General features: G+C 43.1%; 1 pseudogene; it reads left to right on the forward strand.

Annotated features, from left to right (window-relative positions):
* The first annotated feature begins 1,865 nt into the window (after positions 1-1,865).
* Positions 1,866-7,545, forward strand: LOC120684715 (annotated as a pseudogene).
* Positions 7,546-18,231: the final 10,686 nt, after the last annotated feature.

Here is an 18,231-nt window from a genome sequence, read left to right on the forward strand (position 1 = left end):
CCAAACAACCAAGACAACGTATTAGGCATACGAACAAGCAAAAAATGCAGATCGAGGATCTAATCGACGGAAACAAGTCATCTGCAAACAAAAAGTGGAGGAGACAGAAATCAAACGGGGATGCTTCATATGCGAACTCCATGGCCACACCATACCAAAGAGCCCCCTTCCCGCCAAACCCTAGGTGCCGGCGGGAGGAGTGCTTCAGAGCTGAGGCAGGTGACGCGGTCGAGAGCTCGAGAGCGGAGAGGTGGCGGCCGAGGAGTGAACAGTAGCGGAGAGGAGGTAACCCTAGCGGATGGTGCATCGTTTTATATGAGGACCACGGGGAGCCAAGGTGGTGAACACGGGCCGCGCGCGGGCTCTAGACATGGCCTGGCCCCGGGAGTACGCCCGATTCGGTCGTTCCCGTGGAGCCGGGCCAGGGGGCCTCTTTTGTACAACTCGGGCCAGGCTACAACCCTTATGCAGGGAACCAAACATGGGCTGGGTGTCCTCCTAGAGCCTGTTTGGGGGTTGGCCACCCAACCAAACAGCCCCATAGTCTCTTCTGGCGTGTTTGGATTGCAGCCACAACTCACCACGGCTAGACCTGGGAAAGCTGTTATTTGGTTGGACATTAGCTTTTAGCTCACACAGTTTTTTCAAGTTGATATTCTCGTCAAGCTGTAGTGGTCGATTTGCTCACCACACATCGCCACAATTTCGGTGGCCGCCACTACTAGAAAAAGTGCCATAGGCACCGGTTGAGATTGCCCTTTGGTACCGGTTTCTTGAACCAGTACCCCGAAAGTGGTACCAATGGCTCGAGCCTTTGGTACTGGGTAAAATAACTGGTACCTAAGGCCTCCAAAATGAGACAAAATATTCTTTCGCTGGGATTTGAACCCACGACCTCTAGCCTCGCACGCTGCCCCTTTACCATCTCAGCTACACAGTTATTTTGATTGAGAAGGAGATATATTCCTTTTAAAGTAACCCATGTATGAGCATAAGGTACCGGTTTGTGTTACCAACCGGTACCAAAGGCTCCTAAGGTACCGGTTGGTAACACCAACCGGTACCGAAGGCTTGTCTATAGGTACCGATTGGTGGTACCACCCGATACTAATATAAAAATTACCACCCGGTACCTATGGAGAGCATTAGGTACCGGTTGATAATACCAACCGGTGCCTAAGGCCCATTCAAAGATTCCATCCACCCCAAAAGTACCGGTATGGAGATGAACCGGTACCTATGCTACTATAGGTACCGGTTCATCTTGATACTGGTACTTTTGGGGTGGACCTAAGGCTTGTTTTCTAGTAGTGCGCGCCGCAGCTTGCGTGGCGAGTATTGGCTGTGAACCAAACAGTCCTTCATCTTTTTCAAAGAAATTCATTAATGCTAACTTTTATGAGATTTTTTATTTTATTTTGCAAGCAATGCCAAGTGTTATGAGGAAATAAATCGGAAAGAACCACCAATTCAATTGGAAAAAAAGACTCTAAACCAGCGGTTTCATCGGAAAACTACATAAAAAACGTGAATCAAGGGGTGTTTGAGCCCTGATTGACTGGTTGAAACCCACCACCCCTATAAACCACAGTTTGATTGAAGAGGAATATGCACAAAATATATAGTAGTAGTGGTATGGTCCATCTTTGGTTAGACTTTTGAACCAGTGAACCGGCAGTCTCACCGGTTTGATCTCCAATCCAGATTTTCATGTTCTATGCACGCGAGAGAGGGTTCGGATCATGATCTCATAGATTCTTGAACATGGCTCGTGAATCAACTGTTATATATCCAACTTCACTTACACGTATACAAAGTTAATGCCTAGCGAGATACCCCTGCTATTAGCCATTGCAGGAGTGACGATGGGCACATGCTTCTATTACTACATCCCTACTAGAAGTGCTATTGTCATTCATCATGAGGTAATAGCCTTTAGAGTGGTTATTGTCATGCACAGAATTGAAAAGCCATGTTGCATGTATGAAAAGGTTTGGTTGATACTTGATAGCATATTTTGACACTTGATGTGGATAGATACTTTAAAAATACTAAAAGTTGTCGTTATGGTGCAACAAGGTGCGTCACGAAACCATGTAACCTATGTTCTTTCCTAACTGTAATAGGGTACGGTGACCGGCCTTAACCATTAGACTATATATCAAGCTGTGTCAATTTAAGCTTACCATAGCATGGATAGACTCCATCCATTTGGAAGACCCATATATAGCTTGTGGCATTGCGCAAGCCAAGCCATCTACCACCTTCTTTAATTAAACATACATAGCGCTAAACTATAACAACTTGTAAGGCAACGTATCTGGTGGAAACCATAACCTTCGTGAAAACCCATGCAAACTACGGCAAAAAAGTCGTCTAAATTCACTATAAAAACACACATATAGATGATATGATGATACACAACTTTGTAAAATATCGTGTCCAAACTTAATTTTATTTGTGAGATATAAAAATAACAAATTTCAAGCCAGTTATTTTTATATCTCACAAACAAAGCCGAGTTTGGACAAGATATTTTATAAGGTTGTGTATCATCATAACATCTACATGTGTGATTTTTTTGGTGAATTTAAATGACTTTTTTGCTATGATTTGCACGAGTTTTCATGAAGATTGTGGTTTCCACCGGATATGTTTCCACTTGTAAATGGGAAAACAGAACAAGACTGCAGCCTCAAGTGCTATATTAAAAGGCATCTAAACATACATATCATTAGAGGGATGATGCATCTAAATACACTATGTAAGTTTGTATGCTAGTAATAATAAAAACCTGATAGAGTAGAGGAAGTTAAAGGCACTGGACAAAGACCAAAAATAGAAAAACTAACTGGCATGCTCCAGGTTGGGCCGGACATAAAGCCCATCCAAAACTGTCTGGAGACGGGCATTCATGTTGGAATGCTCTAGCTGGCCCATTGTCTCCTTTTTATATTTTCCCTCTCACACAAAATCCACACGATTCAAAAAAAGGGAATATTTTCCATTCTAAAACACCAATACAATTAAAATACAATAAAACATTAAGGCTCCAAATGCAAAATAAAGAATGAGTCAGAGTGACTAATTAGCATTGTTCGGTTATTCTTTTAGTTGTTTGAGTCCTTTTTCCTTACAATCAGACTTTGACACGTCAGCATGTGCCCCTAACAAAAGTTTTTTGACTATAACAGAACAATCAGAACCAGACTCGGTCGACCAACCGGAAAATGAGGAGAAACTCGTTCAAAAAATGAGAACACACAGAGTCTTGCTTTCAAGTCGCACAATCTAATCGCAAAAGCAGTTGACAACAAGATGGACAAGGCCGCGTCGTCACTACTGCCGCCGGAGCTTAGGCTTGTGCCTGCGGGCTGCGGCCCGGCGCTGGTGGAGTAATCCTCGAAGGCACTGCTGCTCATCATCGTCTCCACCACCATAGCGACAGCTTCTAGGCTCCACATGTCTGTGCAAGTTTTGGTGATTTAATGCTAAACTTTCAATTAAATGCAAATAAAGCTAATAAAATAATCGATTACAGTAATTAGTGCAAAAACATGGAAGTGTTGACAACTCAAACATGAAGTTTCACACATGTTTGAGTGAATTCTATCAAACAAAGTTTGAATGATTAAAGGACCAAATTTCCCCTAGTGTTTAAGGCTGAAAACTATTGCAAGTAGCTATATTTGACTGATTATTTGTCACTGATACATATAGCTTCAAAGTAGAAAAAAAAATGGAAACTTCATTCCATCTACTGATACATATAGCTTCAAAGTAGAAAAAAAAAATGGAAATTTCATTCCATCTACTTTCCAACGGTATGCTACATACTTGCTGGAAATGAGTTTAGCTCATTCAAAATCATGGTCAAACTCAGTCAAACTGCAGTTTTGAATGAAACTAAGAAAATTGTGGTTTTTTTTTCTCCAAACTTTGAAGACCTTGATCTCTCAAATCGTTGAGAATTAGAAAATGTGCATATAACAAAAGTTGTAACTGGTTACTTGCTATACAACTTTTCAATTGGAGCTCACCCAAATTATACTTATTGTATTTCGAGTTATACTCGATCAAAGTAGGGTAGAACTCGCGATTTTCGAACCAGTCATGCTAAGGGAGGTGGCGTGACTCAGCTTGTCACGCCATGGAGTGGCGTGACTAGAAAGGCTACACTTGAAAATTTAGTTTGGAACGGGTTATTTTTAAAATATTAAAATAAAGAAGATTAAAATAAAAAAATTCACCAGCAAGCTTCCCTCCCTTGAAAAACAAAAAGAATAATTAAAGAACCTTGAAAAACAAAATACCCTTGTCAATACTAGATTCACAAAGTACTCACTCGTAGCGGTAAAACTCGATCACCGCAATGCTAAGCTCAACGAGTTGTGGGGATCTAGATCTCCGATCTAGCATTTAGTACCTTACCGCGTAAAACTAAATTAAAGGACCTTACATCGCCCAAGTCTTTGCTGAAAATGAGTGAAGCTCTTAATCTAAGCCACTGAAAGTCAAGGGTACAGTTTCATAACATGTGTTGATCCGTTTTCATCGACCACAGAATCAAACAACAGCTGGAGCCATGTGGCCGCATTTTAAACTAGGGACCAAGTGTCCGCATTTAAACTAGGGACTATTGCATTCTTCCCGGCCCGTTTGCAGCTTCCAGTTCATTGTTGGCTGAGTTTTCAAGCTGGGAGAAGCCTCCTGCAAGTAACTGGGAAATTGAACTCAACTCAACTCGGCCAGGAACAGATCGAGAAGCAGACACATGGTATGCCACTATCATGAATAATACTATAGCTTGATCTTTTCCAGTGAACATTTATTTTCTGCCTTTTTTTGTTTTAAATGCATAGGCCCTGCCAATCTGCCAAGAGCTATCCAAATGATTGCCTAGCTTTTAACCAGATAACTCAGTGCCGATCCGATAGTTTTCATGGCATGTTTTCTTCATTTCGAACAGAACTAGATTTAGACTTGCTACCTAGATCTCCTCAACTCAGTCTCATGTATCTAATGACTATTGAGCGAGCCACTCAAATAAATAGTTACAGATAGGGAGGCTTCTCTAAATTTGGATTGTTTGAGGAACTGAACATTCATATCAAGATGAGGGATTTTGATTTATCAACTTATAGATCTAGAGTATAGACAGCATAGAACTAAAAGAGTATTTTCGAATCTGATTATTATGGGCTAAGATAGTTTTGGTGTCACATATGTATATGTGCTCGCAAGTTTTGAATTTCTTCATATTGTGAAATATAGTCTGATACATATTGATCTCCTAAACAATAGAGTACAGTTCATATACTAGTAGAAACTAAAAGTGGGACGATTGTGGTTGAACTAGGAGGCTAACTTACAATTGATCCTGTTCTTTCAAGGTGGGTTGCCGCAGGATAGGAAATGTGGAGCAGCACTTGGCAAATGCAACGTCAACAACCTTGTTGCATCAGCTGAGGGATCTATGGAAGAGCCCTAGGGGAACAGTGCTCCGTATCGAGGCACTAGCACTGGTGGCCATCATCCTCTCCTTCTTTCTTGCATTCTTTGGATGCTGCCGCCGCTGGTCCAATCGCTGGATTGTCCAAAAGCGATTTTTGGCTGCACATGTGTTATCTACTTATCTCTTTCCCTGGGAACATACAGCATTGGTCTAATGCAATCTTCGTCGGTGAAGAGTGAGATGTATCCCATAAGAGCTGTGTCCTTACTCACCCCTCTCTGGCTGCATCGATCAAGCCACATCCTACAACGGCCTTGATTACAAGGGCCCATTCTCTAAGATGATATTTCAGCTTTGCCTCTATTGTGGATATGTCCTGCTGATGAGCTTCTCAACTATCTCGACTGTTTTTGGGAACCTGGCCATCAGCACGTTGTCTGCCATCATCTTAATTGGTCAGGGGATTTCATAGGTCATTGGCACTTGTGCTGCCAAGCAGAATACGGGAGCAGATAGGTGATCTTTACCCTAAGGAAACAATTGCTTTAGCGGGTAATGATTTTTCCAGACTGATGGTCCTTTTAGCTAGTTATGCTTCTGACAACAATATGCACCACAACGGTAAGCTTATTCGTTGCACGATGGTTGATATATATAAGGGCTGCACTGCAATGCTGAGTGAGCTACAGTTAGAAGCCAACAACAAGACCACCATTGAAGACGTGTGCCTTGGGTACTCTCTGTCTCATTTGTTACAAAGGCGTTTCCTTGGTATGGACAGCGTTAGGGAAGTGGACAGTAAGCGAACGGACTTTGAGCGTTGTGTACAGCGTTATCGTAGTGGGGCCAACGACTATAAGTGGACCTGGAAGGCAATAGAGTTTGAGTTAGCTTTTCTCTACGAGGTATTTTTCACCAGCAATGAGTTCCTTCATTTCTATCAAGCAAAGGGTGCTAGTATTTGGGCATTGGCTTCATTCATTGGGTTATGCCTTGTCGGGGTAGCGACTGCCATTCCTGGGACAATGGCTAGTCGCCACCGTGTCGCCTCTACAGGTCCTCCCAATGCTGGCACTGTGGTTGTTGAAACCACAACGGCAGACTTGATCATCACTCTTGCCATATTGGTATCCCTGGCTCTGCTTCAGTTGGTGCAGTTGATCCGGTGCTGGACGTCAAATTGGGCAAGGGTCACCTTTGCCTGCAAGTACTCAGTGTATTCGAGGTTGCATGATCGGGGGTTATTTCCTGCGCTGACAAAAAAACTGGAGGCGGTGGATGAGACTGAGGGCGTTTGTGGTTACAAGGATGAATTGGTTTGACAAGTACCTCTGGCAAGATAAGCTCGGGCAGTATTCACTAGTTGATTCAGAGAAGACCAGGAGAGTGAGAGTACGACACTACAACGATTCATCCTGGTTTCACTTGGTTAAGATGGTTGGGGTTCAGTACATTGGACAGGTGGTCCGGGAACTATTGTGGGCCAGCGACATGAACGAACCTCCCCTTGGGTTGCACGACGATGTGAAGACATCCGTGGTGTCGGCGCCGGAGCTGCTCCCTGGACCGACCGTCCAGACAAAGGAAGTGTTCTGTGATGCTGAGGAGCTGGTAAGAGGAGTCATGTTGGGGACACACCGCCACGAACGGACTGCTGCGATGGTATTGGAAGTTTGGAACGATTGCCCGAAGACGACTTCAATAACAACCGTCCAAACGACACCTTTTGGATGGGCCTGTATTTGGGGATGCAGCTTCGCGGTGAGCTGCCGGCGCCTCCTCATGAGTACACGCGGCGCCGCTCCGATGCCCCCTGGGAGGTGCTGGCGCTCCTGTGGGTGCAGACGCTGCTCTACGCCGCGCCCTACGGCGACATGGAGGCGCACAGGCAGCGCCTCTCGCAGGGCGGCGAGTTCATCACCCATCTCTGGGCGCTGCTCTACCACCTCGGCATCGACAGCTGGGAACATGAGGAGGACGCCAAGCAAGAAGAAGAAGAAAAAACCGTCGAGCGGGAAGCTGTGGAGGAGACGACGATGAGAGCGTCGTCGTCTCAACAAGCTGCAGGCTGCACAAAAGGTACTAGCTAGTAGTACGACTGCGAGACTAAGGAGAACAAGGTCTCTTCCTACCGCCGGCCTGGATTACTAGCTAGCTCCACGATCTCATCCTGCTCTGTTCGTCCCTCCTCTTTATTAATCTCCTCCGATTCATTTCGTTCATCTCTGCCTTGCTGGCAATGTGGCCTGGTGAACTCCAGTTTATTTGTGTTGTACGTTTGTTTTATCATGTCATTTTTGTATATGCATGCATGATCCCCGCACTCTCGGTGCTGGCCATTCTTTGCTCGATATGTATTCGCAGGCATTTTATTTGGCTTCGAATATGGATGGGAATGGGCCGGCCCGGACTTGGCCTTGGATCTGGCCCTATTGGCCTCAGGGCCAATTTCTGAGGCCATGGGCCGACCCAAATCAATGTTTTGCCTATGGCCTTGATGGCTCAATGGGCATCACGGGTCGGCCCAATCAAACCTATGCATATGCAATTATTTTAGGCATTATTATGCAATAGATATCTCTACAATTGGCAAATATTATTACAGTAAAAAATCTCCACAGTTAAAAGTCATTGCAGCAACAACAAAGATCAATTCTTCATTAATCATCTACTGGATGTCGCCTGGTGGTTAAAGAAATTGCAGATTAATCTCTTGGATGTTAATCAAGCGGGTCATGTCTTATCAGCCTCCTCCTCATCACCTGCATGTTTAGTACAAATGAGTTGATATAGAGATACTGTTATACAATTAGAATGAAAATCATACTTGAAGGCTGATATATGATTAATATAATCAACTAAAAGTGATTATCTTGCTTGCAAGAAAGCATAGAAGCCTATGATCCAAACTAAAATCGAGGTAAGTGCCTATAAAGAAAAGCTAGGTAACACATATGCTATATTTAGCATAATAACAAAAAAAACAGTTATGTTGACATGTACTTGGCAATGAGCTTGCAAATCATATAGGTGTCCTCAATGTCACACGCACTAAGTCTGATAGTATGGGGCTAGGTGCTTATTAGCTTGCGCTGCTTGCTTGCGATCCAATTAAGCTTGTGTTGGCTACTGCATCGATTGATTAGGAAGAAGATCAAACAATCGCCCACAAGCCTCCTGGCAACGCAGCGCAATAAACAATCGCCCGCCGTGCCGCGCATCCAACCCACGACCAATCACCCGTCAACGAGGGAGACCAATCACCCAGGACCTCATCCCCTCTCTCCCAACCCAATCCCAACAGATCATGCCGCGCCTAGGACAAATCCTGCGGCAAAATCCTAGGACAACCACTGGAGAGGAAAGAACAGAGATGGGAGAAGCTCACCTGGCAGGATAGCTGCCGGCGACGATAGCGCGACGTGCGGAGTCGGCACTGCCGAGGGGTAGGGAGGCGCGCCGAGATGATGCCGCCGCCGCCTGCTCGCTAGTTTCTTGCATCCGTCTGGTGGTTTTCGTACATCAGGTGGGTCGGCCCATATTGCCCATCGGGTCTATAGGCTCCAACTCTCTGGACCCATTCTTTAATTTGAGTCCGGCTCATTTGACCCATCGTGGGTCGGGCCAACTACCCAATGGGTCGACCCGCCCCACTCCCATCTTGACTTCGGAAGCAACTAGGCCAACATATCCAGGAGATCATTGAAACTACTGTCTGACCAGCTGTGCTTAGCCTTTAGCGTCAACAACTCAAGTACAAAACGAAGAATGGTCCAGTATTTCGGACATCCTTTAAATTGCTCGTATATATTTTTTTCTCTATTGATTTTGTGACACCGTAGGTGTTCAAAAATCCTAATTAAGCCAACTCAATTAAATTACAACATCATAGTGAGGGCAAATAATTAACGGAGGCACCACATTTGAATTTAAACTTAAATTCACAATTTACATAAATCATGTAATGAAGTAAAGCTCAATTTATCACACCTAAATCAATTTACAATCAAGTCATCAAAAATAATGTGGCAGAAAACAAGTACCTTTAGTAACATGTGCTCAATTGGAATTAAGCCAAATTCCATTTAAATCAACATCAAATTTGAAGCCCTTTTGTGCAAAATGAAATATTTAAAACAGTTTGCAAACCTTTGCTCAAATGAAAAAGTGCATGAAACAAAAGTTGTAGATCATGAAAAACTGAACAAAAATGGTATTCACTAGTTTTTCATTTGAGTCCGGGAAGAAGGAGAAAATTTTAGTTTACAGTTCATCCCTGGAAATTTCAGAAATCACAAAAGGCCCAAACCTCTATTTTCTCTCTCCCCTCTCCTCCGGCGCCCGTACGCTGGCATTCCGCCGAGGCGCGGCCCTTCGGCGCCACCTGGCCATCCTAGTGGACCCCGTGCCCCTGGTTTTCACCCAAACTGGTCCCCCTGGTGTTTCCCTCACGCGCCACGCGTCCAGGACGCCCGAGCAGGGGCCACACCGCCGCCGGCGACTCCCAGCGCCGCCACCTCGCCGCGGGTCGTCCTAGGCCGGTTGGCCCTTCGCCATTCGCTCAACCCCTTCGCCACTAAGCCTCCTACCATATAAATAGGCCCCCAGGCCAACCTTGTGCGCGTTCGCCGCCATTTCCCCCTCCGCGGCACGCCATTGCTCCGATTAGCTCGAGCTCGCCGTGGAGCGGCCTCCTCCGCCCCGGATTGCCTAATTTGACCACTCCATCATCTTCCTCGTTGCTCGGGGGTTCTCTGGAGCCCGAAGCCCGACGTCCAGGACCGCCGGAGCACCCTCGCCGGCGTCGACCGAACCCGACCGCTGCTTCTCACCACCGACGAGCCTCTTTCCGGCCACCCCGACCCCGACTTCTAGCACCAAAAGGTGCGCACGGCTTCCCTCTGTGGATTCCCCCACTTAGCCCCCGCCGCCGAGGCTAAGCCTCGCCGGAACATCACCGGAGAGCGAAGCTCTACTTGAGCTCCGGTGACCAGAGACCCAGTTGTAATTAAAATCTTGATTCCAGGGGCTAGTTTGCAAAAGTATTTGAACTTCTAGATTAAAATCAGTGAACTTTGAAAATACGTAGAAAATCATAGAAAAATGGTAAAAATGCAAATCCAAATGTTTTTGAATCCTTGTAACAATATCTACAAGTTTGTCCATAGTTACATGGGCATATTTTGGATATTTTTATCTCTAGGTTAAATACAAGGAAAAATAGGGAATAAATGTTTTAGGAGTTCTACTCAACAACTATAGCTGATTTTTGGATATGTGTTACTTCATGCTGGGAGTAGCTTTGTGTAAAATTTGGAGTACCAGTGGACAATTCTAGCTAGATAAAAACCTATATCTTGCTAGATTTAGTAGTAATCTTTAGGATTTATGTCTGGTTGCTATGTTCTTGTGCTGTGCATGAAACCTTTTCCACGTGTTAGGATTGTTAAATGCTCACTCATGCGCAAGTTTGGATAATTTTCGATCTTAGTATCTTTATCTGTGATTTAATCCATGTTAAGTAACACTTATTTTTGATAAATACTTCCTGCCCTTATAAAAATCTGGTAAATTTTGTAATACTTCATTTTTATCATATTAACTTGTCTGCAAAGTTTGAGATTCAGATGATGAGTAGAACTGGAGTTACATTTTGTTAATTCTATCACATAGTTAGTTTTGTTATTTTTTCTCTGGTCAAAATACTACATATATGCTTATGATTTTCGTTCCAAAGCTTGATATCTGTATATAAAGTTTGACCTATTTTACTCAACAGAAAGGATCTCAAATAATTTTGCATATGCTCATGTTAGTAAATGCAATGCTAAATTTATTGTTGGAAATAATTGCTGATATTTTTATTGAAGCATGATTAGGAGCAGATTAAGCTCTGGTAAAATTTTGGTACACATAAACCTTATACAACTAAAGAACTAAAATATTTGAACCTTGTGAAAATAATTGTGAAATGGATTATAGAACTTTTCATTACATGGATTTAGCTCTAGAGAAAAAAATGAGAATATGTGTCAGGAAATTCTGAAAAAAATCTCAAACTATTCAAAAGATGAATAATTATATTTGAAAAGATGCTCACATCCCAAAATTGAAATTTTGGGGTGTGATAGAACTATCCCCCTTAAACAGAATCTTGTCCCGAGATTTGCAACGTCTAAGGGTAATCCGAAAGAAAAGGGAAAAAGGATTCTGGTAAGAAGGAAACAAGATAGGCAGCGAGAAAGTGAGAATTAGCCCTAGATCATAGAGCTTGCTTTTCCTTTGGATAAGTGGATGGCGCCAAGGAGATACGATGAGATGACTGTTGTCACTGCAGGCACAAGCTCCGCAAGACATCGACGACCAAAACATGGAGTCAAATCAAACAAGCACAACAATAAGCATCACAAACACACTTAACTAATGTTAGTCACACAATCACCCAAACGAAGCTAACATTATCTATATGGCTATAAGGATTCCTCCTAAGCATTGATTGTGCCTCAATAAGTTAGCATCCTTCACTGATGTCTTCAAGATCATCCAGCATATGATCAACTTTTTCAGGCTTCCTCATGCTTGATGACTTGTAGTAAACAAGAACCATCCATTCGGCAATTATCAGATGAATCGGAGTGAAATGAGACATTGAAAATAAAGCCAAGGAGGGGATAAACAAATGGAATAAGAGATCAGTTGAAAAAGCATCATGAAGGAAGATATAAAGGTCCAAGGGTCCAGAAGAGTGAACAAGGAGGTCAAGGATATATCAAGACACATTTAGATCAAAGAAGGCTTTAGAAAACGACCATTGCTATCTATGCTCACGTCCTACGATCGACACGGCTCTGATACCACTCTGTCACACCCGGTTTTTAAAAGAAAATCGAATGCATAACTATATGTATGCCATGATCAAGTTCCATATAAATATTGATGTCATAATGGCATAATGAGCAACAAGGTCCCGTAAAATAGACTTACAATGATTAAAAGGTCTATCAGATATACACATATTCAATCGGAAACAACGGTTCCACACTTCACAGACAATCAACCGGGGGTTGCGTACGCCTAGAACTCAGCAATATCTTCAACAATCTTGAAGCAGTTTTCTCCTCTCTGAGAAGTGTGGTTATAGCAAGGGTGAGCACATATCGTACTCAGCAAGTATATGAGGAAATAAATGACATGCAAGGCTAAACCAAGGATAAAGGCTGGATGAATAAGCGGTAAGCATATTAATTAACAGTTGAGCATTAAGAACCTATTTACTAGCATGTGTGAAACCATCCCACATTTATGAAAAAAGATATTGATAACTGAAATAAATAAGCCTTCGAACAATTAAGCATCTGAATTAAACAATGATTTCAATTAAGTAGACATGTGAGGGTCCGAGCCGCTCTTGACCATGAGCACGGCTGATATATCAGTTTTCACTCAGCAGAGGTTGCACATTTTACCCACAAGTCGCGTAAAAGTTTCAAAGAACTTTGAACCCAACCACACATGTGCTGATCAGGCACAATACCACACTTCCGAGGTGTGATTGCATAGGGACGCTACGAGGCCTTTACAAAGACTCCCCAACCAGTAGTAACCCGTTAAGGTTTCAGCAACTGGGTGAGTGCAGCCTCCCCCAAAGCGAGCATATCTCGTAAGCGTACCAAACCTCTTTGGCAGGCCAAGTACCCCTCTTGAACCCAGGCACCCCCTTGCGCCTTTTGGTAAGCTTCTAACAATATGGAGAAATCTAATTAATTAGCCAAGACCAGAGCCATGTAGTCTTTTGGTTGCACTGTTTTCCCGGGTGGTTCTCCATGGTTGATTTTAATTAAGTTCACCAATTCATCATATTGTTCTAAAAAAATATAGTGTATAGAATTATGTCTCAAGTATCATTATTGTAAACCACCCATAACCATTATTCAGCAACTAAGCAAACTACCCAAAAGAGTTTATTTGAAATAACCCGGCTATTCAAGGACAAGGATAAATAATAAAGATAATAGGTACCCATCAAGATTAATGCATGCAAGCGTATAATAAATGTTGTTAGGATGAAACATGATCAAGGAATATACTTGTCTTAAATCCATATAATAACTGCTCAGAGTCTTCAACTCTTGTTCTTGCATCTCGATCTTCATCTTCACAGCTCTCGAACTGTGTTCCTTCTACTCGCGACAAGCATCGGCACAAACATACAAGAAACAAGAAAAACAAGCACAACTAAGAACAGAGCACTACACAAAAGAAAAGCATTACAAGAGCACATTAAAGGGCAAGGCTCGAAGCTACGATTGCGAGAGCGCAAGAAACACTAAAAACGGAGCTACAGTAAAAAAGACGCAACTATCGAAAGATTTGTTATAATAGAAAAGAAACTATAAGCTGGATTTATTTTATTTAAGGAAACACATGTAAAAGAATATATCTAATTAGCTCAATTTAATTCATATTTGTAAAGACGAGATTGAACTTAGTCACATCTTATTTATGATCCGTGGTTTGAACTAAATAAATTATTTAAAAGACACATTTATATTGTTATTAATCAAATTAACAGTGATTATGAAAACCGGTGTAGAGCTCTAAGTTGCTTTTAATTAGAAAACTAGTTTCAATAGTCATTACTCAAATTACTTCTATATTTAATTATGAAACTCGAACTACGAATCAACTACACTACCAAGCTATAGCTCATGTTAAAACAAAAGCTAACGCAATGAGAATGGATTAAAACGGAGATAAAACATATAAGCTATGGGAGAAACGAATCTGTACGAATCTATATGCGATAGGGGGTGGCCGGAAACTCGCCGAGAAGGAGGTGCCGGCTGTTCTGTTCCTTGCTGGTGTTGAGGGCGCCATGGGGATGATGCATGAGGGGGCGAGGGCTCGAGGTCACCTGCAGGGGCAATATGGCCAGTAGAACGTGCGCAGGGGCGGAGTCAGGAATTTATTTTTTTATTATTAGAAGGGGCCAACCATATTAATTTATAGAAAAAATTAATCAAAATTCAAATATTCAATGGAAATTTGGGGACCATAGCGGGGCCAGGCCCATGCCCGCCCCCCTGTCTACGCCTCTGAACGTGCGGCGCCAGGAGGGTCGTGGGGAGCCGCACGGCGCGGGCAGCAGGGGGCGCGGCGGCGAAGACCTGAGTAGTGCTGGGCCTCATGAGCAGGATCACTACTACAAAAACGTTGATTTGTCCCGGTTGGGAAACCCCTGTTGTCCCGGTTTCCCAACCGGGAACGCCAGTCCGGGACAAAAGGGGGTGTCCTTTTGTCCCGGGTCTGGCAACCGGGACAAAAGAGGACCTTTTGTCCCGGTTGGTAACACCAACCGGGACAAAAGGTGTTGCCAGCGCCCACGTGGCTGGCGCACCCTTTTGTCCAGGTTGGTGTTACCAACCGGGACAAAAGGTCTCTTTTTTTCCTGTTTTCCTTGTCTCAATTATTTTTCTATTTCAATTATACTTTTGCATTTCAATTAAACTTATGTATTGGAATTCAGTGTGTATGATCTCCACTAATATATATATAGATAGTTACTTATATAATATTTTTCGTAGATAGTTTTGATATATAAATTAATTCACTTATATATATATATGTATACACATATCTATACATGTGAATTCCTTTACATATGAAAATGTCTAGGACCAATATTATATAAATATATATATACACATATATATTATTGGAGTGCTTATATATAATACATACATACTCATAAATAGAAATTTAATATACACACATATATATATTTACATAGGTATATTCGTTCTTAATTACATATATACGCGTATATTATCATATTTGCTGCGATTGTCAATATTAGATAGTCCATCATAGTAGAATTTGCCGTTTGGATCGAGGACTTGGTCAATAATAAATCCGGACAATTGTTCTTGAATCGCCATAATCTTTTCCTCCGGTATGAGTTTATCATGCATCTCCTCGACCTATGGAAAAAGGGGATAATTAATTTCGACTAATTAAAATACGACTTCAAATATTAACAAGTTTTTTACTTACTTCCTCCTCCCAATCTGTCCAGCCCTTTGGAGGACCTACCAGACCATGGATGTTCTCGCAGTATGCGCATAAATTAGTGCCTTGTTTCTGCCTCATACACTTTAAGAGAGAAGAAATTATCAAGTATTTACATGAATATATAATAAAACTAATGAATCGTGCAACGAATCATCCAAGTGCGTACCGCAAAATCTGTCTTGATCTTTAATTCCTTGTCAAATTTGGCTGGATGATTTTTAGCAAATTCTTTCCAAATCCTGTGCATGATTAGAACAATTATAGTCAAGTAACAAAGTGATTCAAATTATCGGTCATCGACGGAGTAGTGGTAGAATTACTTTTTCATCATGTTAAGAAGATTTTCGTATTGTTCTGGAGGTCTCCTCAATGAGTCCATAACCACGAGTAGGCTCTTCTAGGGAATTATGACAATTAGGACCCAGTGTTCACTACAAGATTATATGGAGGCAGTTCTTGGTAGTTAAGGTTTAAACAATTCGATTACAGAATAGAAAGAGTTAGACGGAAGGAATCACTCATGCAAAGTTGTAAAGAAACAATATCATTTGCTTGTTGTGATGAACGCTTATGTACTTGAACAAGTTTTGGTATAGCTCATCGGCAGTGTCGCGTAGAATCCTCCAATTACAAGTAATTGGGTCCATAAAGCCGAGGTGAGAGTATCCCTTTCTCCTGCAAGTATGTATCTCCATTCTATATGATACCGAATAAATCAAGAGATCAGTATGTTGAGATCATGTAAATCAATACGTAAGGAGAGTAAAATACTTACAGAACCCACAAGCCGACCATAGAGATGTCGAGGGCCTCCTGATGGAATAGTTGGTAAATTTCTTCCCAGTTTATCCATATAATGGCCTCCCCCCATAAGAAATTGTCATCTTTAATCTTTGCGCCCTGCATGAAGATGCAATCGGCCATCGCACGCATGTAGTGCTGGTACAGCTTATACATTTGCGTTGGAAGCACGGACACTACTTCGGGGGTACAAGAGTTTTGCCGATCTCATACGTCCATTTGACGACCACATCGGCCTTTGGAATATCTTCTCCCCCCTGCAATCTGAGCAGCCGTTAGGTTTGATTCTTTCCAAAATGTAACAAAGTCTTGTTCTTGCGTCGTCTGTCCCACTACGAGAGGCTCTATTGATTGTTTCTTTTGGGCTCCGAGCTGTGGAACGTCGGACGACGATGACTTTGATTGTCTCTTCTTTTTCTCAGTAGTTTTGATAATTCTGCGTTCGTAGTATGAAGGGGGTCTCTCGGAATGAATTTTCTCTTATTTGTTTCGCACATTTCCTTAAAAAATTTCAAATCTATCGGATTTGTCACTTTCTCGGGCTCCGGCTTCGGCTTCGGCTTGAAGTGCTCTTTAACTCTTTCTTGAGTTATCCAATCGCATTTTTCAAGGCTCATGTCCCAGGGTTTAATAGGAAATGAGCTATAAAAGCCAAGGAAAGAAGAGAAAAACAAGACCCAAACCTTTAGCGCCGATGGATGGACAGAGAATCAAAGATCTTCACAAATGTGGTGAAGAAATGAACAAGAACTCCTATCTCCCGAGCCAAAAAACAGCAAGAAACAAGTGAGTTGAATGGCTCGAGCGGGGGGGAGAGGGAAGGGGATAAAGGGGGCCAAGGCCTTTTGTCCCGGTTGGAGACACCAACCGGGACAAAAGGCCCATGTCTCCCCCGCTGGCCCGGCTAGCCGTTGGACCCGGGACAAAAGCCACCTATTGTCCCGGGACCAAAGATTGCCGGGACAAATGGCCTGGAAGAAAAGCCTATTATGTAGTAATGGATGGAGGAGGCCTGGCCGCTCGACCTAGGGCTGGAAACGAGCCGAGCCGAGCCGAGCTCGGCTCGGCTCGGTTCGGCTCGGCAAGTGAACGAGCCGAGCTCGGCTCGGCTCGCTATTTTTGCGAGCCAGAAAATCAAGCTCGGCTCGGCTCGGTGGAGGCTGCCGGCTCGAGCCGGCTCGCGAGCCACACTAAACAATGTGAACTAAACTCAAAATAAATTAATTTACTTTTTTTTGAATGATAACAATAATTATGTGGCATATATTTCTTATGTACATATAAATTGCTATGTTATGTGTATAAATATTAATTTATACTACTAATGATGAAGAATTAATTCATCAATCATTGTGAAATTATTCTTAAACTGTATTGGGTCGAGCTCGCGAGCCTGAACGAGCCGGCTCGGCTCGGCTCGCTATTTTTGCGAGCCAAAAAATCTGGCTCGGCTCGGCTCGTTTGAGGCTCGCGAGCTGCTCCGAGCCGAGCCGAGCCGTTCCGAGCCCGAGCCGAGCTACGAGCCACGAGTTATTTTTCCAGCCCTAGCTCGACCTCCTGGAGGCGGTGATGACACTACCTTTCGGGGGGACACGGTGCGGTACAAGGATGTCACCAATCGGCTAGTCGCAGCACCAACATTTATGATTAATAGGCACAGCACTTGGCACAGGCAGCGTGCTCGTTAATATGCTCTCAGTACAACAACGGTTGGTGTCTCCAACCGGGACAAAATGCCCCTCTTTTGTCCCGGTTGGTGTCTCCAACCGGGACAAAAGGCCCCTGTCTCCCCCGCTGGCCCGGCTAGCCGTTGGACCCGGGACAAAAGCCACCTATTATCCCGGGTCCAAAAGTTGCCGGGACAAATGATCTGGAAGAAAAGCCTATTCTGTAGTAGTGGATGG

The sequence above is a fragment of the Panicum virgatum genome, chromosome 8N (genome assembly GCF_016808335.1).
Source record: "Panicum virgatum strain AP13 chromosome 8N, P.virgatum_v5, whole genome shotgun sequence".
Lineage (NCBI taxonomy): Eukaryota > Viridiplantae > Streptophyta > Magnoliopsida > Poales > Poaceae > Panicum > Panicum virgatum.